We start from the raw sequence: 25,129 nt of genomic DNA, 5'->3' as shown, positions 1-25,129 counted from the left end.
AATTAAAATACTAATTCTATATCAGAATCATCTTTTGTCATGTATTTATAGATTTGGTGCATAAGGTCTTTTCTTTTCTTTTTCTTGGGGCACTTTTTGGCGAAATGACCTTTTTTATTGCAAATGAAACATCAATTAGTGGATTTTTTGTGATATTTTTTCTTTCTACAGAACTTATATTTTTTATTTTTCTTGTGCAAGTGTTTGAATTTAGATTGTTTCTTACGCCTTTTATGGTTCGGTTCTTTTACATATTTAGAATGACAATCACAGCTATTTTCGGGTGGACATTTGATTTTAAAATTTGGTAAATTGCAAGATGTTTCAAGTTGTTGTGTCAAAAATTTCTATGAATTGTTTGTGAGCACAAAGTTGGTCTAGAGCCTCGATGCCCAATTGGTATAGATTTCTTATTGTAGTGTGTTCTAGGGTAGAGGAGTTATGGGATTTTATTATGTTAGGTACAACTATGGGTTTTGGCTTATAAATGTTTGTATTGTCAAATCCACCTATTTTGAAGAAGTTTTTTAAGCATTCATTTAAAATGGATTCCAATATTATTTTTATTAAATGAGCAACATTTTGAAGCATGATATTATTTTCTGGTTTGGTCAACCTAGTGTTCTGCTTGTCCTAAAAATTGAGAGTGAATATATCCTATGAATGTTTCAAGATTTTAGGCTTGGTATAGAATTCGTTGTCTGAATGGCCCAATTGCTACGATCCAATATTTTAATAGACTACTACATTTTGCTAGGAATTTTTTTTATGACAATTTCAAGGGGTTGGTCAAACATTTCTGCTTGGCACCAAGCGTACATATCATCAAAACATTCTTTATATTGGGTTGGGAGAATGACATAGATTGTAAATGTTTTCTTTTTATCTTAGATGGGGATATACTCTCTCATCAAAAAACATTTCTTCATCATGGTTCTGTGGATTTTGTTGTTGTTGCTGTTTTGGAATTGGGAATTGTGGATTTGGATCTTTAAATTGAGAATTTGATTGTTGTCTATCCATTAGGAAAATGTTGCTTGTTGGTGATTCTGTTGATGATTCTGCTATAAAATTATCTATAGATTCTCTTGAAGAGCTATCTAGAGATACTTCCACGTCTGATTCATCATAGATTGGTTGATCAACAATTTTTATTTCTAGTTAGTTTTCTTGGGTGACTTGGCTTTTTAGAAAGATTGAAATGGGATTTTCATATTCTATTTTGTTCACTGCAAATTTATTTGGCTTACTGAATGATGGGGGTTGTTCTTCTTTTATTTCTTGCTTTTGATGGCTCTCACTTTTTTGTGTTTTAGGTCGGGTTCTTAGTCTTCTAGGTGGTGATAAAATGAAGGATCAAAAGGAGTATATGATGATGAGGGTTTTAAAGGTTACATATAATTGGTTTTAGTACTATTTAGTTTTAGCAATACAGGTGTGAGACTATTAAAGAAGGTTTTATAACTGTCTAATTCTTCTGGTTTTGGCAGAGGGATAAGACCTTTTTCAATTGTTCTTAGTTGAGCTTCTTAGTTTCTTTTTTTTTTTTTCTTTTTTCTTTTAGCACTAGTTTTGCTCCCTGGAGGTCTTCATGGTATTTAGCATGTGATATTTCTAGTAATTGTTCATGAAGATTTTGGATTCTTGTTTTTAATTCAAGGACAATTTTTTGTACTAAATCTATCTTTGTGGTTTGTGAATTTTGATTCTTAAAGATTTGTACTAATGCTTGGTTTTGAACAATTTAAAGCTGCTTCAGCTGCTAAAGGTTGTTTTTTACCTTGGGCATTGACATTGGGATTGGTCATGTCCCTCGTACTAGGTTTTCAAGGGTTTTTAATAGAGGGAATTGCTCAGCGTAGTTTGAAGAAGAGGGGTCAAACATATAACATTCTATAGGACTTTTGAGTTTCAAATTTTTGTTGGGGCTCTACAAAATTTAAAGCCTTGATAGTATGGTATTAAAGGTGGGGTAGGTGGTGATGGCAGTCTTGGTAGCTTGTAGGGTGGGAGGTATTTTTTAGAGTGGGATTTAGTTGAACTGGAATGGGGTTTCCATATTCTACTAAAAACTCATATATTCCTGTAGGTTCACCAAGGGTAGGTGGTGATGGCAGTAGGTGGTGATGGCGGTCTTGGTGGCTCGTAGGGTGGGAGGCATTTTTTTAGAGTGGGATTTAGTTGATCTGGAATGGTGTTTCCATATTCTACCAAAAACTCATATCTTCCTGTAGGTTCACCAAGGGTTCCTACTGTGGGATCTCCATTTTCATACATCTCTCAAAGTTTTTGTTCCCAAGATTTCTTTTTGCTATTTGTCTTTGGCAGATTGTTCATATCTTCATCCATTAAGTCAAATTGATCTTGAATACAACCAAGGCATTCGCAAAAGGGGTTAAAATTTTTGTGATGTCTTTTATTTTTTCTTCATAAATGGGCGTTCCATCATTTTTGAAGGCTATGATTGGTAGTATCATCATTTGAGTTTGGAATAGGGGTTGTGCAAGGTCTATTGGAAGATTGGTTGGGAATCTGATTTATATAGCTCCATCTGTCATAGCAACATAAATGGGGTTTTTTGCTTGAATAAGTTTTTCAGCTGGTTATCTCAATTTTTCATAACAAGTGATCCACTTGTTAGGGAGAAGCTGTACCAATGGTGCCCCTATTTCACTAACATTGATAAATAGAGCTTTGTCTGGATTAAGCTCCTTTGGGATAAATAGTTTGTAAGGCATGATTTTGGACTCTATTGGCCATATGGTAATTAAAGGGTCACAATATGTGAGTCTGAGACGGTTGGGGTTCCAGCCATCTATATCTAGACTCTTAAGGCTTTTAGCATATTTGGATTTGTAAGGGTCATTATGAAGTTCGGGAAAAGGGTTATAAAACCATTTCACAATTGGCAATGCATGCATGCCCATATTTCAAAAGCCTTGTGTCTTCAAGTAATGCTATTTTGGATGATACTAGGAGGCCATCTCTCTCATGAAATGTTAATGGAAGTCTTACTGCTCCAATATGGATATGACCATAATTTTCCTTTTTAAGGCTTGGGAGATGTTTTGGTAGGGCTAAGGCAAAAAGTTGTTCTTCACCTGTTGCATTAAGGCTTGGGAGATGTTATGAGGAAGCCACTTGTTGATTCGCCAGACAAAAGAAAAGAAAAGAAGAGAAAAAGGATGAATGAAGAAGAGGAAAAAGAACAGGTTGGGAGAGAAAGATGAGATTATTAAGAAGAGGAAAGGAGAGAGAAGTAGAAGAAGAAGAGGAAGCCACTTGTTGATTCGCCAGACAAAAGAAAAGAAGAGAATAAGGAAGAGAGAAGAAGGAAGAATGAAGAAGAGGAAAAAGAACAGGTTAAGAGAGAAAGATGAGGTTATTAAGAAGAGGAAAGGACAGAGAAGAAGAAGTAGAAGAAAGAAAAGAAGAAGAAGAGGAAGAAGGAGAAGGTGAAGGAGCCACCTGTTAATTCAGCAGCCTTTCATTGCCACCTCCCCTAGGAGGCATCAACAATAGCACAGAAAAGGGCTCAGACCAAAGTCTGAATACCCCGGAGGATTCTTAAGATGCTATGTTAGGGGACAAACCCACTACACCATGCACCTCAGAAGAGCAGTAGAGTGGGAATGATATGAAGAAAAAAGGAAAAGAGCCAATAAAAAGAAGAGAAGAAGAAGAAGAAAGGGTCGAGAGAGAAGAAGAAGTAGAACAAAGAAAAGAAGAAGAAGAAAAGGAAGAGGAATGAGAAGGAGTCACTCCTTAGTTTGGCAGCCTTTTGGCCACCTTCCCTGGGAGGCATCAACGGTAGCACAAAAAAAGCACTCTTTCTCGTGTATCAAAAAGATCATTAAAAGGAATTACTAGAAAGGATTAGTATAGTGCTACTTCAAATCTATGGAGAAAACTGAAACACAATAGTAGAGGAGTCTCGCCTGTAATTAAAAGGACGGTGAGTGACATCCATAAACATATGTTTTTAGGGTTGCTCTTGAGTGAGCATATAAACTATAAAACAAAATACACTGGTACAAACTTTGGGACAATAATATTCTGGATAATGGCTAATGTTATTGGCAATGAATCATTAGTAGGACATGCCAAAATGAAGAAATAGACATGTCATATGAAACTAATCATGGAAAATGAATTTCCGACAACATTTTCTCTCTAGGTTCATATTACCTATCAAGTTCATATTCTTCTGAAGTTCGTACTATCTATCAAGTTTTGGACCATTATAGGCATGTCTCGTGCTCTTAAGAAGTCAAAAAGTTCAACTAGCATAATATATAAAATAGGAAAAATATATAAAGACAACCACCATTGTAGGTTCTTCTATTCCATTCAATAAATGCCAGACATAAATGACATACCTCACGAATGCCTAAACTGAAAATGTTTTCTTATCCCACCAGGTCCACAAGATCCAGCTTTCCATAGTTAAAAGGAGGGTGAGTGACATCCATAAACAGATATCTTTAGGGTTGCTCTTGAGTGAGCATATATACTAGAAAACAAAATACAAAGGAACAAACTTTGGGACAAGAATATTCTGGATAATGGCTAATGTTATTGGAAATGAATCATTAGTAGGATATGCCAAAATGAAGAAATAGAACTAATCATGGAAAAATGAATTTTCGACAAAATTTTCTCTCTAAGTTCATATTACCTATCAAGTTCATATTACCTATCAAGTTCATATTCTTCTGAAGTTCGTATCATCTATCAAGTTTTGGACCACTATAGGCATGTCTCATGCTATTAAGAAGTGAAAAAGTTCAACTAGCATAATATATAAAGACGACTATCCTCAATAGGAGAAATATATAAAGATAACCACCATTGTAGGTTCTTCTATTCCATTCAATAAATGCCAGACATAAATAACGTACCTCTTGAATACCTGAACTGAAAAAATTTTCTTGTCCCACCAGGTCCACAGGATCAAGCTTTCCATATTTAATAAGCACCTCATCCACTCATGAGGCTTCTTTTACACTGACAGTTCTAGTGTTGAAAAAACTTGAGGGAAGAGATAGACCCACTCCTAGGATTAGGGCCAGTGTCTTTAGACTATCGATCGCAAAGATCAAGCTTTTACCAGAACTGTGAGAGCTCTGTAAATTTTTGTATACCTCTCCATGGCCAAGAAACCCTTCCTAAAGAGGGATGGAGGAGGCCGTTTCCCAACGTTCGGCTTCCTCTTGAAATTTTTGAGAAAACGTGGCCCTGAAATCCTGGGAAGTGAGTGGTAACTTTCTAGTCATTAAATAACGGCACTCTCTTTCTAAGAAACCTCTTTTTTTAGTGATAAGCATTAAATTATAAGAGAGAGAAATATTGCATGTTTAAATGCCCCATGGCCACACACACGTACCAACATCTTCCATTTGGCCATGAGGGCCATATACTTTGAAATATCATAAAGTCTTTACCACTTAATGAATTTAACATTTATGCGCATATTTTGATCATGAGGCTTTCACGTAAGTGCAGTTATACATCTCATAACAAAAAATTTCCAAAGTCATGTCATGGTTTTTCACGTTAATGCGGGTTTTCCTCTCATGACCAAGACATCAAAAAATATTCCATTTGGGAGTTCCTAACTTATATATTTTTAATTCCCATCAAACTACATGCTTAATATTTCTGCACTTAAACCCTTTGTTAAAGGGTCAGCAATCATATCTGAAGGTGGCAAATAACTTACAGTTATGTCATTCTTTTCAATAATATCATAAATATAATAATAATCTATTTCAATGTGCTTACCCTTGGAACTATAAGCTTCATTTCTAATTGATGAAATAGCAGCCTGATTATCACAAACAATTTTAACAGGTCCGTCGGCTATATCCAGCTTCAAATCATTTATGAAGCTTTTAATCTAGACGGCATAAGTTGTAACAATGCTACAAGCAATATACTCGGCTTCTATAGTATACCGAGCTACACAACCTTGTTTCTTACTAGACCAAGAAACACATCCACCACCAAAGAGGAATACAATTACTGAAGTTGATTTTCTATCATTTGGGTCTCCTGCAAAATCTGCATCAGAGTACCCAGTAACCTCTAAGTTGTTAGCTTGCAAGCACAACTTGTAATTTTTAGTTTTCTAAATATATCTGAGTATCCGTTTTACAGCTTGCCAATGAGCCATCTCAGGATTACTCTGAAATCTACTTACAAGACCATATTCATGACTCAAATCAGGTCTTGTACACAACAAGACATAATTTATGCATCCTACAGCTTGAGCATATGGAATTCTTTCTATTTCAACTTTGTCACTATTATTTAATGGACACATTTTCATTAATAATTTTAAGCCTTTACAAACAGATGTATCTATGGGCTTGCAATTTTCCATCTTAAATATCTTTAAAATACTTTCTAAATAATTTTCTTAAGATAAACATAGAAGTCTTGAACTTCTATCTCCTGTTCTCTTAAAGCCCAATACATATGAGGTTTCTCCCATATCTTTCATCTCAAAGTGAGAACTTAGCCATGATTTGGTATGGTTAATCATGTCAATATCATACTGGCTATCAAAATATCATCCATATATAGTGACAATATAACAACATTGCTCCCACTTTTCCAAATATATACACAATGGTCTAACCTATTGGCTATATAACCAATTTCAGTGATTGCATTATGAAAAGTAAAGTACCATTGCCTAGAAGACTGTTTTAGACCATATAAAGATTTCTTAAGTTTATATACTTTGTCTTCTTGGCCTTTAATTACATATCCTTCTGGTTGTTTCATGTATATATCTTCTTTTAATTCTTCATTTAAGAAACCTATTTTGACATCCATCTGAAATAATTCTAGATCATAATATGCAACTATTGCAAGGATGATCCTAATAGATAAAAATTTTGCTACTGGAGAATAAGTTTCTACATAATCTATGCCCTCCTTTTGGGTAAATCCTTTAGCTACCTACCTAGCTTTATATTTATCAATGCATCCATTTTCATTAAGCTTTTTCTTTAGGACCCATTTGCAACCGATGGCTTTTCTCTCTTTAAAGAGGTCAACCAACTCCTAGACTTAATTTCTTTTAATAGAATCAAGTTCATCATCCATGGCTTGAGTCCACTCAGCTGAGTCATGTGAGCTAATAGCTTCACTGTAGCTATGAGGTTTATCTATTGTATCCTCACTCATTGAAGAGTAATTATCTTCATTCATAAATACATAAAATTCTTCTAAAGTCGTAGGTGGGGCTCTAGTTCTTTTAGGTCTATTTAGTATACTTGATTCAATTGAATCATTCTCACCAAATGTAGAGGGAGTCTGAGAAACGGGGTCTTCCAGACTCTTATCTTTATCAATTTCATGTACGTCAATAAGCTTATTTAAAATATTTTCCTCATCTATATTTTCTAAAAAATGAGCATCACGACTCTCTATTAATGATTTAGTATCATGGTTATTTACACTTTAGAATTTTTTGAATAGCCTATAAAAGATCATTTTATAGTTTTACTTTGTAATTTATCTCTTTTTTGCAGTGGTATAAGCGCATGTGCCCAAGAACCCCAAACTTTCAAAATAGTAAGGTCAGGTTTCCTACTTATCCATAATTCATATGGGGTCAAGTCTATAGATTTAGTTGGAACACGATTAATGATATATATTACAGTGTTGAGAGCCTCACCAAAAAAATGAGGTGATAAATTTGAATGGCTCATCATGGACCTAACCATGTCCATTAGAGTTCTATTTCTCCTTTCAGCTACACCATTTTGTTGTTGTATGGCATAGTTGTTTGGTGAATTATACCATGCTCTTTACAAAATTCAGAAAATAAGGCGGAGCAATATTCACCTCCCCTATCTGTTCGAAGAATTTTAATATGTCTACCTAACTGATTTTCTACCTCAGCTTTGTATTCTTTAAATGTTTCTAATGCATATGATTTCTTACTAATTAGGTATTCATATCCATAACGTGAATAATCGTCTATAAATGTTATGAAATATTCCATACCTCTAAATGTTTTCACATTTAATTGGCCACATATATCAGAGTGAACAATACTAAGTAGTTCACTAGACCTTTTCCCTTTAAGGAAAGACTTCTTAGTTAATTTACCAGAAATACATGGCTCTCATGTTTTGAACACAATTTCTCCTAAATTGGGGAGCAAACCTCTTTTAATCATTTAATTCATTTTGTCTTTATTTATATGTCCTAATCTTAAGTGTCATAAATATGGATCCTACATACACATAAAAACATCAAAAGAAGCATCAATATAACCAAAAAATGATGAACTTTCATTAATATTCAGTCGGTACAAATTGTCAACTTTAGTCCCATACACCAAAGCTCTAGAATGCTTCCCAATTGTAACCTGACCAGACCTGAACCTTATTTCATAACCCTTGCCGTCTAGCCTTGGGACAGAAATCAAATTGTGCCTCATATTGGGTGCATACAATGTATCAGTCAATAAGATATTTGTTTCTCCTGGTAAACATAGCTTGAAAGTACCAACACCTAGTACATCGTAGTAGGTGTCATTTCCCATATAAATCCCTTGGTTATCGCCTGCAATCTCTTTCAATCCTGTGAATCTAGCCTTAGTCCTCGAGACATGTCGAGTGGAGGCTGAGTCGACCCACCAATTTCTCAGGTCATGATTGGTAACTATTGATTTTAGGACTACGCAGATCAAGTCTTTTCTCTTATTTTGATTATTCCGAACATGGTTGTTATTTTGGTTCCTATTTTTATTTTTCAACTTAGGATAATTAAACTTGATGTGCCCAATTTTCTTAAAATAAAAACAGCTCTTCTCAATCTTATTCTTTTGATTTTTAAAATTTCTCCTCATTCCCTTATACCTAATATTTTTTTGATAATTGAAAGGTTTCTTGAGGATTTTTGATAATTGAAAGGTTTCTTGAGGATCTGAGAAGATGAACTTTGCGCAAAGTGGAGCTCATTTGACTTCTTTATCATTCTTCTCTCAACTTCAATACTAAAATGTATGAGAAGATTTAACATGGTTATTCTTTGTGCAGAATGGTTCAATACAATTACAACAGACTCCAAGATGGAGGGAGACTGTTAAGGACAATAGACACTTACATGCGATCGGTGACTGGATTCCCAGCTGCAGTAAAGTCCTTTGAGAACTGTCATTTTATTGACATGCTCAGTCACTGAGTCTGTTTCTTTCATTCTGCAAGAATTGTTTTCTTCTAACAACAATTGTACATGGGTTTCAGGAGTGGTCCTATACTTTTTAGATAGGGCGCCTATCATATTTAGAGCTGTGGTGTAATCCTCAAAGACTCTAATTAAATCATCTTCCATAATGCTCAACATAGTAGTCCTAGCTACTTTGTCATCTTCTAACCATTTTTCAAGTTTCCTTCTAGCTTAGGCTCTAAAACTGGTGGTTCTGTTTTAGGACATAATCTACCATATCTTGAAAAAGAATATATCCAATTTTTCTTTTCCACATAGAAAAATTGGTCCCATTGAGTTTTTAAAGTTTGGATAATTCTGACATGACTAACCTAGATGCCATTTTAATTTTTTAGATAATACCTAAAAGTTCAAAAACAAATTGTCTGCTAGCTAAATCAATAAGTTTGCCGACTCTCAGTGACCTGCAACTTCAAAGAAAAATTTTCTCGAACAGTTTATGTTCGCATTGCTGTGATGCAACAAAAAATTAATGAAGTAAGGCAACAACTATTTTTATGTGAAATCTTGCATAAGAATAATTTTCATAAATATGTGAATATGTCTTAGCACAAGATAGAGAGCTACAATGCTATTTGATATTTTTTAACAAAAAATATGGCATTGCATAATCACAAAAAAAAAAAAAAGGAAAATTTACAAAATCAAGATCATGAAATTTTCTAACTTAAAGAGACCAAAGCATAGAATAATTATGCAATGCAGTGACAATTATTATACAAATAAAATATATCGAAAATCCCTAAATTATAAGTCTCAAAAAAAAATAAAAATAAAATAAATATATGCAATTGATATGTAAGCCTTTACTCCAATAGAATTAGTGCATGCATAATACGATTCAATAATAATAATAATAAAATGCACTAATTTTCAGCAACAAAAAGATGGAAGAAAGAAGATGCCAGCCGCCTGGTTTTCAGCAGCCCATGGTCAGTAAAAAAATAGATAACAATACGTAAATTTAGATGCTCAGCTACCTTGCATAGCGTAGACGATTTTTTTTTTTTTTTTTTTTAATTTTTTTTTACAGTCTTTACAAATTACTATTATTATTATTAATTTTATTTGAAACTAGAGAAAAGAATTATTTACCTTATTTTCTATTACTTGACCGTGGGCTCAAGTATGTACTGTATCAGCAACTTGATCTGAGCGAAAATAACTACACAACTTGTTCCTAACTTGATCTGAGCGAAAATAACTACACAACTTGTTCCTACTCTAAAGAGAGAACCTAATATTGAGGCATATGCTAAGTTAAGATAACTCTTCGGCAACAACCTTAAACTTATTTTCTCTCTCTTCCATTTCTTTTGATGATTCTTCTAGCATCTCTATCTCTTTAACTTTTCTCCACACAAGATTAAACAGATGACTCATCCGAGTATGCTATGATCACGTAAGCCAAACACAATCTAGAGAGAGAAAATATGGCAAAAGAATTTACGGAGATAAAATATTCCAAAACCAACAATACCAGTAAAAACAAACACTGAATCGCAAATAAGGAGCAATAAATTAAGAGAGAAATTTATAAAAAATAAATAAATTCAGACTATTAAATTTAAGGTTAGAAAAAAAATTTACAACAAGATATAAGTGAATGACAAAGCACAATATCAAAGTTACTGTAAATTAAATTCAGGAAAAAAATAAGGTATAAAATACCAAAAAAAAAATTTGGGACCTGTAGGTTATGAGCCCACCACGCTTCCACAACCTGCTCTGATACCAATGTTGAAAAAACTTGAGGGAAGAGATGGACCCACTCTTAGGATTAGGGGCAGTGTCTTTAGACTATCGATCGCAAAGATCAGGCTTTTACCAAAACTGTGAGAACTCTGTAAATTTCTGTGTACCTCTCCATGGCCATGAAACCCTCCTTAAGGAGAGATGGAGACGGTCGTTCTCCAACATTCTGCTTCATACTGAAATCTTTGAAAAAACGTGGCCCTGTAATCCTGGGAAGTGAGTGGTTACTTTCTAGTCGTTAAATAACGACATTTTCTCTCTAAGAAGCCTTTTTTTAGTGATAAGCATTAAATTATAAGAGAGAGAAATATTTCACGTTTAAAGGCCCCATAGCCACACACACGTACCAACATTTAGAAAACATGGAATGGGAAACCGCATTAAAAATCAAGCATATTTAATCATGCATCATTTCTTAAAAGGATTGAAAACCAGAAGTCAACATACCGCAATATATTTCTTGTATTTATAATGCTCTGTATTTATAATGAAATATGTTACTATAAATACTATACATCCACCTGATGTGTTTGTTGAGTAACATTTCAGCAGTATGCCTTTTTACTGACCCTCTTCCCAAAGGTTATAGATCTCATTGGCACTATAGACAAACTCTTCGTCCAAACCTCTCACTACAATCCCTCCTTTTCCATCTTCTATAAGAGATATTGACTTCCTTGATTTATATTCAAGAGATCTAGGATATTCCTTGGGTGCTAATAAAATCAGTTATTTTTCCAAGAAGGTTATTATCATACTGTAAATGAAAGAAATCAACATATAGATAAAAGATCCAAAACTCTTACAATGTGCATATGATTGGTAACGCAAGAAATTCTTTTAATGTAAATCTAAGCTTTAGATCCCCCCCTTCCATGGTGTATGTTTTCCCTATGCCAGTTTTCCATTATGCAAATATAGTGCAGTTAAAACCTTCAAGGACTGCATTAATTATGGGTGTTATTGGCATGATCATATATTGCTCTTGAGATTTGTGGCCAAAAAGCTGCCATTAATTTTGTAAAATGAGATCAATAAAACTCTGATTCTTAGTGTAACTGTGTGATCAGAAAACCAGAATTCTTGTAGTGTAACCTTATAGAATGTGAAGGTCCTATCGATTCTGTTGCTATGCATAACAATCACCTCCCTTCTTTGCTCATTGCAAGAGAGAACTTTAAGTATGTTTGGTCTAAGTTCATCATCACTTAAAGATCTGCACAAGATCAATAAAAAGTAATTTTAGTATATCCATAATCACGTTCTACAAGAGCCCAATTAAGAATATTTGAATTAAAGTCAAAATTGACAGCATTATAGGAAATAAACTTGAGGACTAATTTCTTAAAACCATAGACAAATCTAAAACAATCAGATCATTAATATTTATTTTACAAACAGGACGACCAACCTCAAGGAAAAAATGATAAAATATTATGTAAAAACATCCTAGACCAACATATTAAACTAGAGCCCTTGAGTATTGGAGGAAGAGAGAGACAGAAGACAGATCTTGAAATGGGAATCAACATGGAGAACTGGAATTCCTATAGCGAGAACCATGAACGTGGACATGGTGATTGCATATACCTGCAGCTTAAGACACTCTGCACATTAGTCTATCTGTCTCTCTCATGCCTAATGATGGTGCAATCGGAAACAGGAGTCCCCACTGCTCTTCTCTTCTCTGAAGGAGGCGTAGGAAAAGAGGAAACATGCCCCCATAGAACCTAATTTATCTGCTGATGATGTTGGGGTTTGTGATCTTGAATCAAAGACACTATAAAAATTACCTGCAAAATCCAATCATACTCACCATCTCAGAAAAAATATTCCAAAAAAGAAAACTCAGCTGTTTCCTACTTGGGTCACAATAGGGTTTTAAACATCAGTCATGCAACTCTGGAGCATCATCGCTGGCTTCTAATTGAAAAAAAAATCACAGAGAGAGTGAGGGAGCAGGGATGGTCCCATGGCATCATTCAACAAAGAATTCAGAGAAAGGCCTTGATGGGATGATCAAAAACGGTAAGAAATGAAAATTTAGTGAGAGAGAGATGCTCATTTTTGGGCTTTTGGCAGCAGGTTCTCGCTCTCGCTTAGAGCCAGAGGGTCATTTATCAAATTTTGAAATGGGGCCAGTGGGATTTTAACGGCCAGGATCTTGGTTCTTCCCGACCGTTGGGATATTCCCGACTGTTGGATCTTCTTGAGATTCAAACTTTTGTCTCGTTCTAATGCCCAAGCAACGCTACTTATTTTGGGCTGAGTGTTGCGCGAGTCAGCAGGTACAAGAGCTTGCTAACTCACAAACGCACCCTCTCTAAATTTCAGACGATGCACCAAAAAATTAGATTGTTAATTTTGAAGTTTTATTTTGGGTGCCAATCTTTAGGATTCGAAATAAAAAAATTTTGACCTCCAAGGTCCTAAAAAGGTTTCAGATCTCCATTGTCCGAAATAAAAATTTTGAACCTTCCAAAAGTCCGAAATTGCCCTATTTTCGGATCTTTGGTATTGAAAATAAAAAAAATTAGGTCCCTCAAGATCCGAAGAAGCATCGACTTAGATTTTTTATAAGCTCAAAAGTGTGATTTTTTACGAGCATAAAAGACTAATTGTCTCGAACTTTGGGACACACCCAGGCTATCAGATTTCACGTCGAACGGTTGTAAGTACTTATGACCTCCTTGTATCAAAGGTAAAATGGTCTCATTGTACATAATCTTTTTTATTACGAAAAATATACAATGAGAGTGTTTATCTTTGCTACAAGGTGATCATAATTAATCTTGACTGATTATATTTATTCCATTAACCAAGTTCAAACTTCAAAAGAAATTTTTTCAAACTTTGTGACACACCTAAACTATCAGATTTCACCTAGAATGGTTGTAAGTACTTATGATCTTCTTGTATTAAAGACAAATGACCTCATTATACACAATCCCTATTATTTATTGGCTAAGAATGAATAAAAATATAACATGACAAGTGAATACTTGTACATGCTCCACAAGGTTTTAAAAGTAGACACCTACCCACAGGATTATATTGTGTCTACTTCCTCATCCACAACACCTTTTTATAAATTTTTTCTAGCTTAAAATTTTTAAAACTACGTAATAATTATTACACGATTATTTTCAAAAGAAAAAAAATTGAATTTTGAGTTATTATTTTCAAAAGAAAAAAAATTGAATTTTGAGTTATTATGACACTTGGATCTAGCCCCTAAAAAATTTGACGGTCTCAAATCAATATTGAGGCATTAGTCTTTTTCAAGTACATACAGAGCTTTTTTTGGTTCTTTTTTAATTGAAATTAGTATATGAATTGTAGAGATTACATCCCCAAAAACTGAGATCTAAAAAGTATTTCTAATATATCCTTTGCTCGAGGGAGTAAATGGGCAATATACTCCTTCAAGAGTAAGAAGTATTTTGATTTTTCTTTTGATTGGGTTTCATTTGGATTGAATAAAAGAATTCAGACGAGGATCCAAAATTCTTAAACTCTTCAGATATTGAGAATCCGAAAGGTGTGATTTGTGGCACTTAGCACGAATGAAAATTCCCGATGTTGAAAATATGAAAAGGGCAATTTGGTTATTTTAAAAATACCGACAAAATTGTAATAACGGATGTAAAACAGGTAGAGTGGTAATAAAAAAAGAAAATTTAGATATATGTGTAATTTTTTCTCTTATTTTTTCTTTTCATATTCATGATCACCATTGCTAATTGATGAACCTATAAAAATATTAGAGAAAACATTTATCTCTAAAATAAATTTTAGAGGGAGGCTGCATGTGTACATCTGAATCGGCTTACACGTAGAAACACCATTCTTTGTTTTGCACTTTGCAGCTTTTTAACTAAGGCTGTGATTTGTATAAAGCTAAGGCCCTAAACAATCAAAGACCAACTTCAAATAGTGTGGAAAGATGTCATTTCAGTACTGAAAATCTTTATGATGGATTCAAAACTTATTTTCATATGTAATTATGAAATATCTAGCTTCAAAAATAATGTATATTAAACTGATCTATGAACACTTGAAAATCTTGAAAATTTACTGTCAAGATAATGCATTACAAGGTGCACTATTTTCAAGACTTGAAGTCTATTTTTTTTTTATATGTCTATGTATCTCAAAGTCAAGATAATTGGATTTTAGGATTTGTCAGCATTTACATAACTTTCACTTATTTTTTTGAGGTGCGTCTTAATTTGATTGTTTAGGGCCTCAACAGTACACAAACGTTTAACTAATCTAAGAGAGTTATGGCTGGCTGTATGGGGGTCATCATCATATGACATCATTGCTTTGAACGGTGATGAATTTGGAGAAATTGTCTTACCAAATCAAAATGCACCTCTCACATCATAACCGTCCATGGAATAGATGGGATGATGATAACCACATTAATATATTGACTTGGAGTGCCACGAGACCATAGTTAGCAAGTTGGGGACTATCAATAAATTGGCTCACTATAAAATCACAAAAAAATCTTTTTTATTTTAAAAAGTCAGATAAAAAACTAGGGTCAAAAATACAGATCGGTAAAAATACTTTATGTAAAGATATCGCCAATGTATCGTACTAGGCTCAAAAAATCGGAGTAAAAAACTTGGATAAATTTAAAATATTAGAAATTTTGAAACGGGGTTTCTACAAGTAAAAAAAATCAGAATAAAAAAATTGGATAAATTTAAGCAAAAGGTCTTCATCTTTTCTATCTTACAACCCCCTGGACCCCTTTGAACATCAATTTTTTACCCAAACAAACACTAAAATGAGACTCTAGAACTTCATATCTCTCTCTCTCATCAGCGTCTCTCTCTCAAAACTCCATTCTTTCGCAATACTCTCTCTCATCGCCCCATTCTCTCTTTTCAAACCTTCCACCTCGCTCCTCATAACAAAGCACATGCCCTTCACAAATTCTACCTCCTTTTTCAGCAACCCACTCTGTCGGAAAACTAAACCACCTGCCGCAAATTAGGATAAAATTATGCAATATGAAGGAAACAATCAAGTTAGAGAGAGGGTAGGTTATATAGAAGATCATACCTTTAGAAGAAACGAATCAATCCATTAAACTTTTTGTCTTAAGGTACTCCTTATCATTCTAATCACTTTTTAAACCAATTTTTGAGAGAGAAGAAACATGATTTTGAGCATTTCGGTCTAATCCACTAAGCTTCTCTATCTCTTAATTCTTTCATTTAGTTTTTTTATTTTTTTAAAATTTAGCTTAATGTTCAAATATGCACCTTCTGAATTGCTTTTAGAGATAGACAGGACAGAGAGATAAACAAACCCATAGTCGTAGAAGCATCAGAAACAAATAGAGTAAGTTTTAAAGTTTTCGTGGATCCTTGGATTGTTTTCCCACTTTGTAATCAACTTCTTATATTATATTAAATTTCCAACCATTTGAATGATTCAATATTTGCTGGTTAAATTATTTTTATTGAGTTCTATATATTTCTTTTTATTTGTTGATTCTATCTCTGATTTTCCATTTTTTTCCCTTCTATGAAGTCATGGCTTCATTTGATAAACTAGTGGAAAAGATCGAAACTGAAGAAGAGATAGGTGGTTTCCTTGAAAAAGTGAAGGATTTCATCCATGACATTGGAGAGAAGATTGAAGAAGTAGTCGGTTTTGGAAAACCCACTGCTGATGTCTCTACAATCCACATTCCATCAATCAATATAGAGAGAGCTGATCTTATAGTCAACTTTCTCGTAACAAACCCTATATATTGAAAATCTGAAGCCGCCATACACAAAGAGAGATTGCAGAAGAGGCTTTGATAGCCGGGCCCATACCCTATTCCAGATTTGAAAATCTAATTTTATCCTCACCCATATTGAAAATCTGAGGCCACCATACACAGAGAGAGATTGTAGAAGAGGCTACCCTATTCCAGATTTGATAGCCATGGATATTGGGGACCTCGCAGGCGAGCCCCATAACCCTATTCCAAATTTGACAACAAATTGAAAGGGGTTTCATGAATCATTAGGGCTATGAGAGGCTCTAATAGGGGGGCCAGTGGAGCAAGCCGTTCTCAAGTTTTAGAGAGAGAGAGAGAGAGAGAGAGAGATGAAGTTTTTAAGATAGGGTATCATTTTAATGTTTGTTTGGGTAAACAATATATGGTCAAAGGGGTCCAGGGGGTTGTAAGATAGAAAAAATGAAGATCTTTTGCTTACAAGCAATATTTTCAATTCTTGGGTCTCATGAGATATAGAAGTTAAAATAAGGGATAAAAGGATATTTTTCTAAATTAAAATTATGCCAAAGTCATAAAAAAATATACCATACCGTATAAATTTACTCATTAAATACTTTAACAAATATCACACCTACTAAGTAGGTACCAAAAAAAATACAAGAATGTTTTTTCCTCACTAAATTTTTTTAACTATGGTATAGTGACTATGATCACTTTATAACTATGGTTAAAGTTTAGGAAAAAGTTTATATAAGGTTGCAACCTTATAATGTAGCGCTACGGATGCAACTCAAAAATCCATCGAAAAATGTAGTCTTAATGTTGAAAAATCCTTTGATTGATCATTTCGACATTGAGATGTATGACCATGAAAAATAAAAAGATTTTCAGTCTCAGAAATAGTGCATTTTACAACATATTATCCACACCATCCATTTTCAAGATTTTCATACTTTTATAGATCTACTTGATTTTAACTATTTTTTAAATTTAAAATTTTATAATTAGATGCAAAAATAGATTTTGAGATAACACTAAGAACATTTTGCATCAAAATTATATACCATGATCAAATTTGAAGGCGCACCTTACCTCTACAGCTACAAATGCATCCATATGCAAACTGCACCCTAAAGTTTATATACATTTCTTTAATTGAAGACAGGGGTGGGCTCGTAGCCATCTGGTTTCACATTGCTCTGTTTCTAGAGAGAGAAAAGGAAGAGGGTGGTTTTTGGTTTGCACGATGAAACTAGGAACACTGAAAACGCTAGATTATTGGTTGGTGGATTTGATTAGTAACTCTATGGTCTCGTTCTGGGGTTTCAGATGATAATCATGGGGTTTCAGGTCTACAAGATGATATCAAGAGGGCTGGAAAACATAAATCAATCTTTGTTGAAGATGGGATTGTGAGCTCTATGGTTTCAAGGAGTTCAAAAGTGGTCACTAATTTTAAGATTTTGGTTGCGACTTTAAGGTTTTTGGTATCAAAGGGATTTGGCCTCCCATGCTTGCTCGACCTGTATCAAAGGGTTTTTGGTATCAAAGGGATTTTGCTCGAGACTTCTAGGATCTCTTCTTGTTGTGGTTGATAAATTCTAGGGTGTCTGGTATCAAAGGGATTTTAGGTCGTTAGAACTTGTAGATGAGGAGGCTTCTCCGGTGGTAAAAGGAGGGGGGTGGGAGAGTGAAGAACATGTAAGGGAGGAGGAGAAATTGGAAGAAGAGAGTTTTGGGGCTAGGATTGGGGAGATTGATCTCACTGCTACTTCATGCTCATTCTTACAGGAAATATATATATATATATCTTTCAAAAACAAAACTTATCGATAAAAAAAAACAATGTTTTAGTGTGGTTTAAATAATTATACAAAAAAATCACGTTTAAAACGTTTTTACGAAAAATACGTGATTTTTTTCGAATTTTTCAAAACAACGTAGTTTTAAACGGTTTCCATAAAGTCGTCGATTTTTTAAAAAATCATCGTTTAATCGGAGATTTGTTAACTATGCACGAGACACCTTAGACTAGGGTCATTGGTTCCATACAGTGTAGGAAAGCACGACTTGGCCCAAGAACCTAGCCCGGCGCCGGATCAAGTAACCTAGGCTATGTCCAAGTAACTCAGCTCGAGTTGAGCAAGTCTAGGGGTAGCAATGGACCCGATTAGACCCAAGACTTGGGGTATATACCTAACTTTGGGTCGAGGTATGGGTCCAAATTTTGGACCACTATTCGGGTCTGGGAACGGGTCCAAGTTTTGGACCCAAATACTATTTGGGTTCCAAGTCCGGGTCCAGCCGTACCCGACCCGTTGCTACTCGTAGGCCTAGCGATGCCAAAAAGTGTAAATAAATAAATAAATAAAGTATAAAAAATCTAAAAAATGTAGGTTTAAAGTAAAATATAACAAAACACATGTACATGAGGTTAAAAAAGTAGTTAAAGACCATTTACCTTTCGCATAAGGTAGTTACAATTAATCTTGACCATTAGATGTGAAATTGGGTCGCTGCATTTATTTGGATAGGCTCAAAGTCCAAAAGAAATGTCCTCGAACTTTGTGACTCACCCAAAGTATCAGATTTCATATTAGATGGTTGCAAATAGTTGTGACCTCTTTATACCAAAGGTAAATTGGCCTCATTGTATACAATTTAGAAGAAAAATAGATTTTTAAAAATTAATTTGGGACCAGAGGTATTTTGAAAATAATCTAAAAAGAAGTAAAAATATAAAAATAAGTATTCATGGCCAAAACCATTCACAATCTTCTCAACGCCTCTAGGCGAAAATGAATAGTGATTCGCCTACCCTCATCACCGTCCAAATTTCATCGCGCGGTCATGATTGCCAGGTAGTGTTTTATATTTTATTTTTTGTTCTACAAATCGGAATGATCTGAAATTTGGAGGGTATGTACATCTTACTAAAGCGTATCTAATAAAAATATAAAACAAATTATCCATGAGAAAAAGATCAAAATACCCCTGAAACTTTTCGAAAGTATTCTGGTCAATGTTTTTCATGTAAAATATTTTTTTTTATTTTTCAAAGATTCCCCTATTTTTGATGAATACACGATCCAAATTTCAAATCATTCCAATTGTTAGAAAAAAAATGAAAAATGAAACACTATCTGACAATCGTTAATTCACGATGAATTTTGGACGGTGATGGGGGCAGGCGAAATCACGATTCATTTTTGCCTATAAACGTTGCGTAGTGTTTTCCCATCTTTTCTCTCATATATATATATATATATGATAAAGAAATTTCTTTTTTTTTATTTTATATATATATATTTTTTATGGTCTCGAGCACGACCACCAAATTCGAGATACTCGGGCTCACTACGGTGGGAAGCCCGAGATACTTAGGTGTGTCCGGTTTGGATCTTCCGAGTAGGCATACACTAGTTCCGTAAGCCTTTGAACCAGGGAAAAGCCCCGAGCTACCTCAAATTAATGGATTATGTTACACATGAAATGTAAGGGTGTGGTTCGTAGAAAGCCGAGGCTCTAAACAATCAACGTAGAGCTCACCTTCAAATAGTATTGAGAAATATGGTTTCAATACTGTAAACCTTTGTGATAGCCTTAAAATATATTTCATTTCTAATTATAAAATTTAAAGCTTAAAAAATAGTGTATATCAAGCAAATCTATGAAAACTTGAAAATCTTAAATATTGACGGTTCAAAAATGCATTACAAAATGCACTATTTTCAAAACCTGAAATCCATTTTTTTTCTTATGTCCATGCATCTTGATGCCGAGATGATCAATTTGAGTATATTTGAGCATAAAAAAAAACCCTTTTCTAATGAATTTTTTGAGGTGCGCTCTAATTTGATCGTTTAAAGCCTATATAAACTTTTCCCGAAATGTAATGAGTTTTTAAAGAATAAAAAATATCAATAATCTATTTTATACCCTTTAGTGTTAAATGAAACCTAAATATCCGTCATGACAAAGTGTTAGAAATTCCAACTATGAAAATGAATATTTACATACAGTATAAGTAATGAATACAAAATTAAAATAAAATTAAAAATTACTCTTCTATGTAATTTAAAAATTATTCTTATATGTAATTAAGATATTTGAAATTTAAAATATTTTTTTACTGTAAAGAATCTAATGTATTTTAATGATGCGAAAGATTTGTAATAAAACTTTATGGTATTTAACCCATAAAGGAAAAAGCCAAAATAAGTTGCAATGCTAAACTGTAGAATTAAGGTGTACTTCAAAAACTCCATCTGAAAAGGCTGTTTTAATGTTGGAAAACCTATAATTGATCATATAGAGAAGAAGAAGGAGAAGGAGAAGGAGCCACCCATTAATTCAGCAAGTTTTCATTGCCACCTTCCCTAGAAGGCATCAACGGTAGCAAATTAAAGGTCTCAAACCAAAGTCTGAATACCTTAAGATGCTATGTTAGGGGACGAACCCATTGCACCATGCACCTCAGAAGAGCGGTAGAGTGAGAATGATATGAACAAGAAAGGAAGAAAGACAATAGAAAGAAGAGAAGAAAATGTCCAGAGAGAAGAAGTGGAAATGAGAGAAGAAGAAGTAGAAGAAAGAAAATAAGGAGCCATCGTTAATTCGGCAGGCTCTCGATCACGTTCCCTAGGAGGCATCAACGGTAGCACGGAAAAAGTTCTCATTTATCAAAAAGATCATTAAAAGAGATTACCAGAAAGGATTAGTCTAGTGTTTCTTCAAATCCATGAAGAAAAATGAAATACAATAGTAAAGGAGTCTCACCTGTAGTTATAAGGAGGGTGAGTGACATCCATAAACAAGTGTCTTTAGGGTTGCTCTTGAGTGAGCATGTATACTAGAAAACAAAATGCAACGTTACAAACTTTGGGACAAGAATGTTATGGATAATGGCTAATGTTATTGGCAATGTAGACAAGAATATTCTGGATAATGACGAATGTTATTGGCAATGAATCATTAGTAGGAAATGCCAAAATGAAGAAATAGACATGTCATATGAAACTAATCATGGAAAATGAATTTCGGACAACATTTTCTCTCTAAGATCATATTACCTATCAAGTTCATATTCTTTCTGAAGTTCGTATTATCTATCAAGTTTTGGACCATTATAAGCATGTCACATGCTATTAAGAATTCAAAAAGTTCAACTAGAATAATATATAAAGACGACTATACTCAATGGGAAAAATATATCAAGACAACCACCATTGTAGGTTCTTCTATTCCATTCAATAAATGCCAGACACAAATGACATCCCTCACGAACGCCTAAACTGGAAATGTTTTCTTATTCCCCCAGGTCCACAAGATCAAGCTTTCCATATTTAATAAGCTCCTCATCCACTCACAAATGTTTTCTTATTCCCCCAGGTCCACAAGATCAAGCTTTCCATATTTAATAAGCTCCTCATCCACTCACAAGGCTTCTTTCACGTTGACAGTTCTAGAAAACATGGATTGGGAACAGTTGCATTAAAAATCACGCATATTTAATCATGCACCTTTTCTTAAAGGGATTGAAAACCATAAGTCAATATACAGCAATATATTCCTTGTATTTATAATGCTCTGTATTTATAATGAAATATTTTACTATAAATACTATACCTCTACCTGTTGTGTTTGTTTAGTAACATTTCAGCAGTATGTCATTTTACTGACCCTCTTCCCAACATTTTTTCTCTAAGTTCATATTACCTATCAAGTTCATATTCTTTCTGAAGTTCGTATTATCTATCAAGTTTTGGACCATTATAGGCATGTCTCATGCTATTAAGAAATCAAAAGTTCAACTAGCACAATATATAATGACGACTATCCTCAATAGGAAAATATATAAAGACAACCACCATTGTAGGTTCTTCTATTCCATTCAATAAATGCAAGACACAAATGATGTACCTCACGAATGCTTAAACTGGAAATGTTTTCTTATCCCCCCTGGTCCACAAGATCAAGCTTTCCATATTTAATACGCTCCTCATCCACTCATGAGGATTCTTTTACATTGACAGTTCTAGAAAACATGGAATGGGAACAGCTGCATTAAAAATCAAGCATATTTAATCATGCAAATTTTCTTAAAGGGATTGAAAACCAGAAGTTAACATACAGCAATATATTCCTTGTATTTATAATGCTTTGTAGTTATAATGAAATATGTTATTATAAATACTATACCTTGACCTGCTGTGTTTGTTTAGCAACATTTCAGCAGTATGCCTTTTTATAGATCCCCTTCCCAAAGGTTATAGATCTCATTGGCACTATAGACAAACTCTTCCTCCAAACCTCTCACTACAATGCCGCCATATCCATCCTCTATAACAGAAATTGACTTCCTTGATTTATATTTAAGAGATCTAGGATACTTCTTGGGTGCTAATAAATCAGTTATTTCTCCAAGAAGGTTATTATCATACTGTAATGTGCCTTCTGTTCTTTAAAAGTGTCGAAAATCTGGTGAACTGCTCTTGGAATCACATCAGACAGGTAATTCACCTCAATATAATGAACGAAATCAACATATAGATAAAGATCCAAAACTCTTATAATGTGCATATGATTGGTAATGCAAGAAATTCTTTTGATGTAAATCTGAGCTTTAGATCCCCCTTCCATGGGGTATATTTTTCCTGCGCCAGTTTTCCAAAATGCAAATATAGTGCAGTTAAAACCTTCAAGGACTGCAAATATGGGTGTTATTGGCATGATCATATATTGCTCTTGAGATTTGTGGCCAAAAAGCTGCCATTAATTTTGTAAAATGAGATCAATAAAACTCTGATTCTTAGGGTAACTGTGTGATCAGAAACCCAGAATTCAAGGACAGACAAATTAAAAGTCATTATAATAGAAAGAAGCCCCCGTCTCTTGTAGTGTACCTTATAGAAGGTGAAGGTCCTATCGATTCTGTTACTTTGCATAACACACCTGCCTTCTTTGCTCATTGCAAGAGAGAACTTTAGGTATGTTTGGTCTAAGTTCATCGTCACTTAAAGATCGACACAAGATCAATAAAAAGTAATTTTAGTATCCATAATCACGTTCTACAAGAGCCCAATTAAGAATATTTGAATTAAAGTCAAAATTCACACCATTATAGGAAATAAACTTGAGGACTAATTTCTTAAAACCATAGACAAATCTAAACCGTAATAAAACAATCAGATCATTAATATTTATTTTACAAACAGGACCAACCTCAAGAAAAAAATGATAAAAGATTATGTAAAAACATCCTAGACCAACAGATTAAACTAGAGCACTTGAGTATTGGAGGAAGAGAGAGACAGAAGACAGATATTGAAATGGGAATCAACATGGAGAACTGGAATTCCTATAGCCAGTACCATAAATGTGGACATGGTGATTGCACATACCTGCATCTTAACACAACCTGCACATTAACCTATCTGTCTCTCTCTTGCCTATTGATGTTGCAATCGGAAACAGCAGTCCCCACTGTTCTCTTATCTTCTCTGAAAGAGGCGTAGACAAAGAGGAAACACACCCCCATCGAACCCTACTTTCTCTGCTAATGATGTTCGGGTGTGTGATACACTTTCAAAATTACCTGCAAAACCCAATAATAATTCACCTTCTCAGAAAACAGATTTAAAACAAGAAAACTCAACGGTTTACTACTTGGGTCAAGTTAGGGTTCAAATATCGGCCACGCAACTCTGGAGCATCATTCCAGGCTTCTGATTAAAAATGAGAAAACAGAGAGAGAGCAGGGATGGTCTTGAAGCATGGAAACAACAGGGTCAAGAAAGAGAGAGATCAATTTTCTGAAATGACAAACCGTGACATCCATTCAACAAAGAATTCACAGAGACATACCTTGAGGCCTTGATGTGGCGATCAAAGCTATAAGAAATGAAAATGGGGTGATGAAAACTGTTAGAAATGAAAATTGAGAGAGAGAGAGAGAGAGAGAGAGGGAGGCTTACTTTTAGTAGCAGGCTCTCTCTCTTGCTTAGAGAAACAGGGGTGAAAAGATAAATGAATTTCTAATTTTTGAAATGGGAGAAGAGGGGTTTTAACGGCCATGATCTTAGGTGGGTCTTCTCGACCGTTGGGTGTTCAAATTTTTGGCTTTAATTGATGGGAAAAGTTTGATTGATTAGGACGTTAATAGAAACAGTGAAATGGTTTTCGTCTCGTTTTGGTGTCCTAAGTACTCGTTGCAACATCATTTCTTTTTTTTAATCCAAGAATGATGGATTTGAACTGGGATGAATTGGGAGAAAATATGTTACCAAATCAAAATGCACGGCCTACCCTCACATCATCACCGTCCTTGCCATGGATGGGACGATGATAACCCCATTAATATACTGACTT

At 34.2% G+C, this 25,129-nt stretch overlaps 1 long non-coding RNA gene across 14 annotated transcripts; it reads right to left on the bottom strand.

The window, feature by feature from the left end:
• Positions 1-2,414: 2,414 nt before the first annotated feature.
• Positions 2,415-24,893, bottom strand: LOC110006610 (uncharacterized). 14 transcript variants are annotated; one of them, XR_016052412.1, is made up of 8 exons: positions 24,736-24,891; positions 24,626-24,652; positions 24,163-24,356; positions 23,665-23,774; positions 22,961-23,247; positions 22,682-22,820; positions 12,598-16,004; positions 2,415-12,223 (listed from the first exon to the last, which is right to left on the bottom strand). It is a non-coding gene; the product is annotated as an uncharacterized LOC110006610 (long non-coding RNA). The 14 variants fall into 14 exon arrangements; XR_016052413.1 differs by lacking the exon at positions 24,626-24,652; XR_016052403.1 differs by having other exon boundaries at positions 22,961-23,252; positions 24,626-24,890.
• Between the last annotated feature and the right edge of the window lie 236 nt (positions 24,894-25,129).

This window comes from Amborella trichopoda, chromosome 3 (assembly GCF_054954075.1).
Source record: "Amborella trichopoda isolate Santa Cruz 75 chromosome 3, AtrichopodaSantaCruz75HAP2 v2.0, whole genome shotgun sequence".
Taxonomy (NCBI): Eukaryota; Viridiplantae; Streptophyta; class Magnoliopsida; order Amborellales; family Amborellaceae; genus Amborella; species Amborella trichopoda.
Note: the sequence above shows the minus strand (reverse complement) of the source record. Positions and strands in the feature narration are given on the sequence as shown.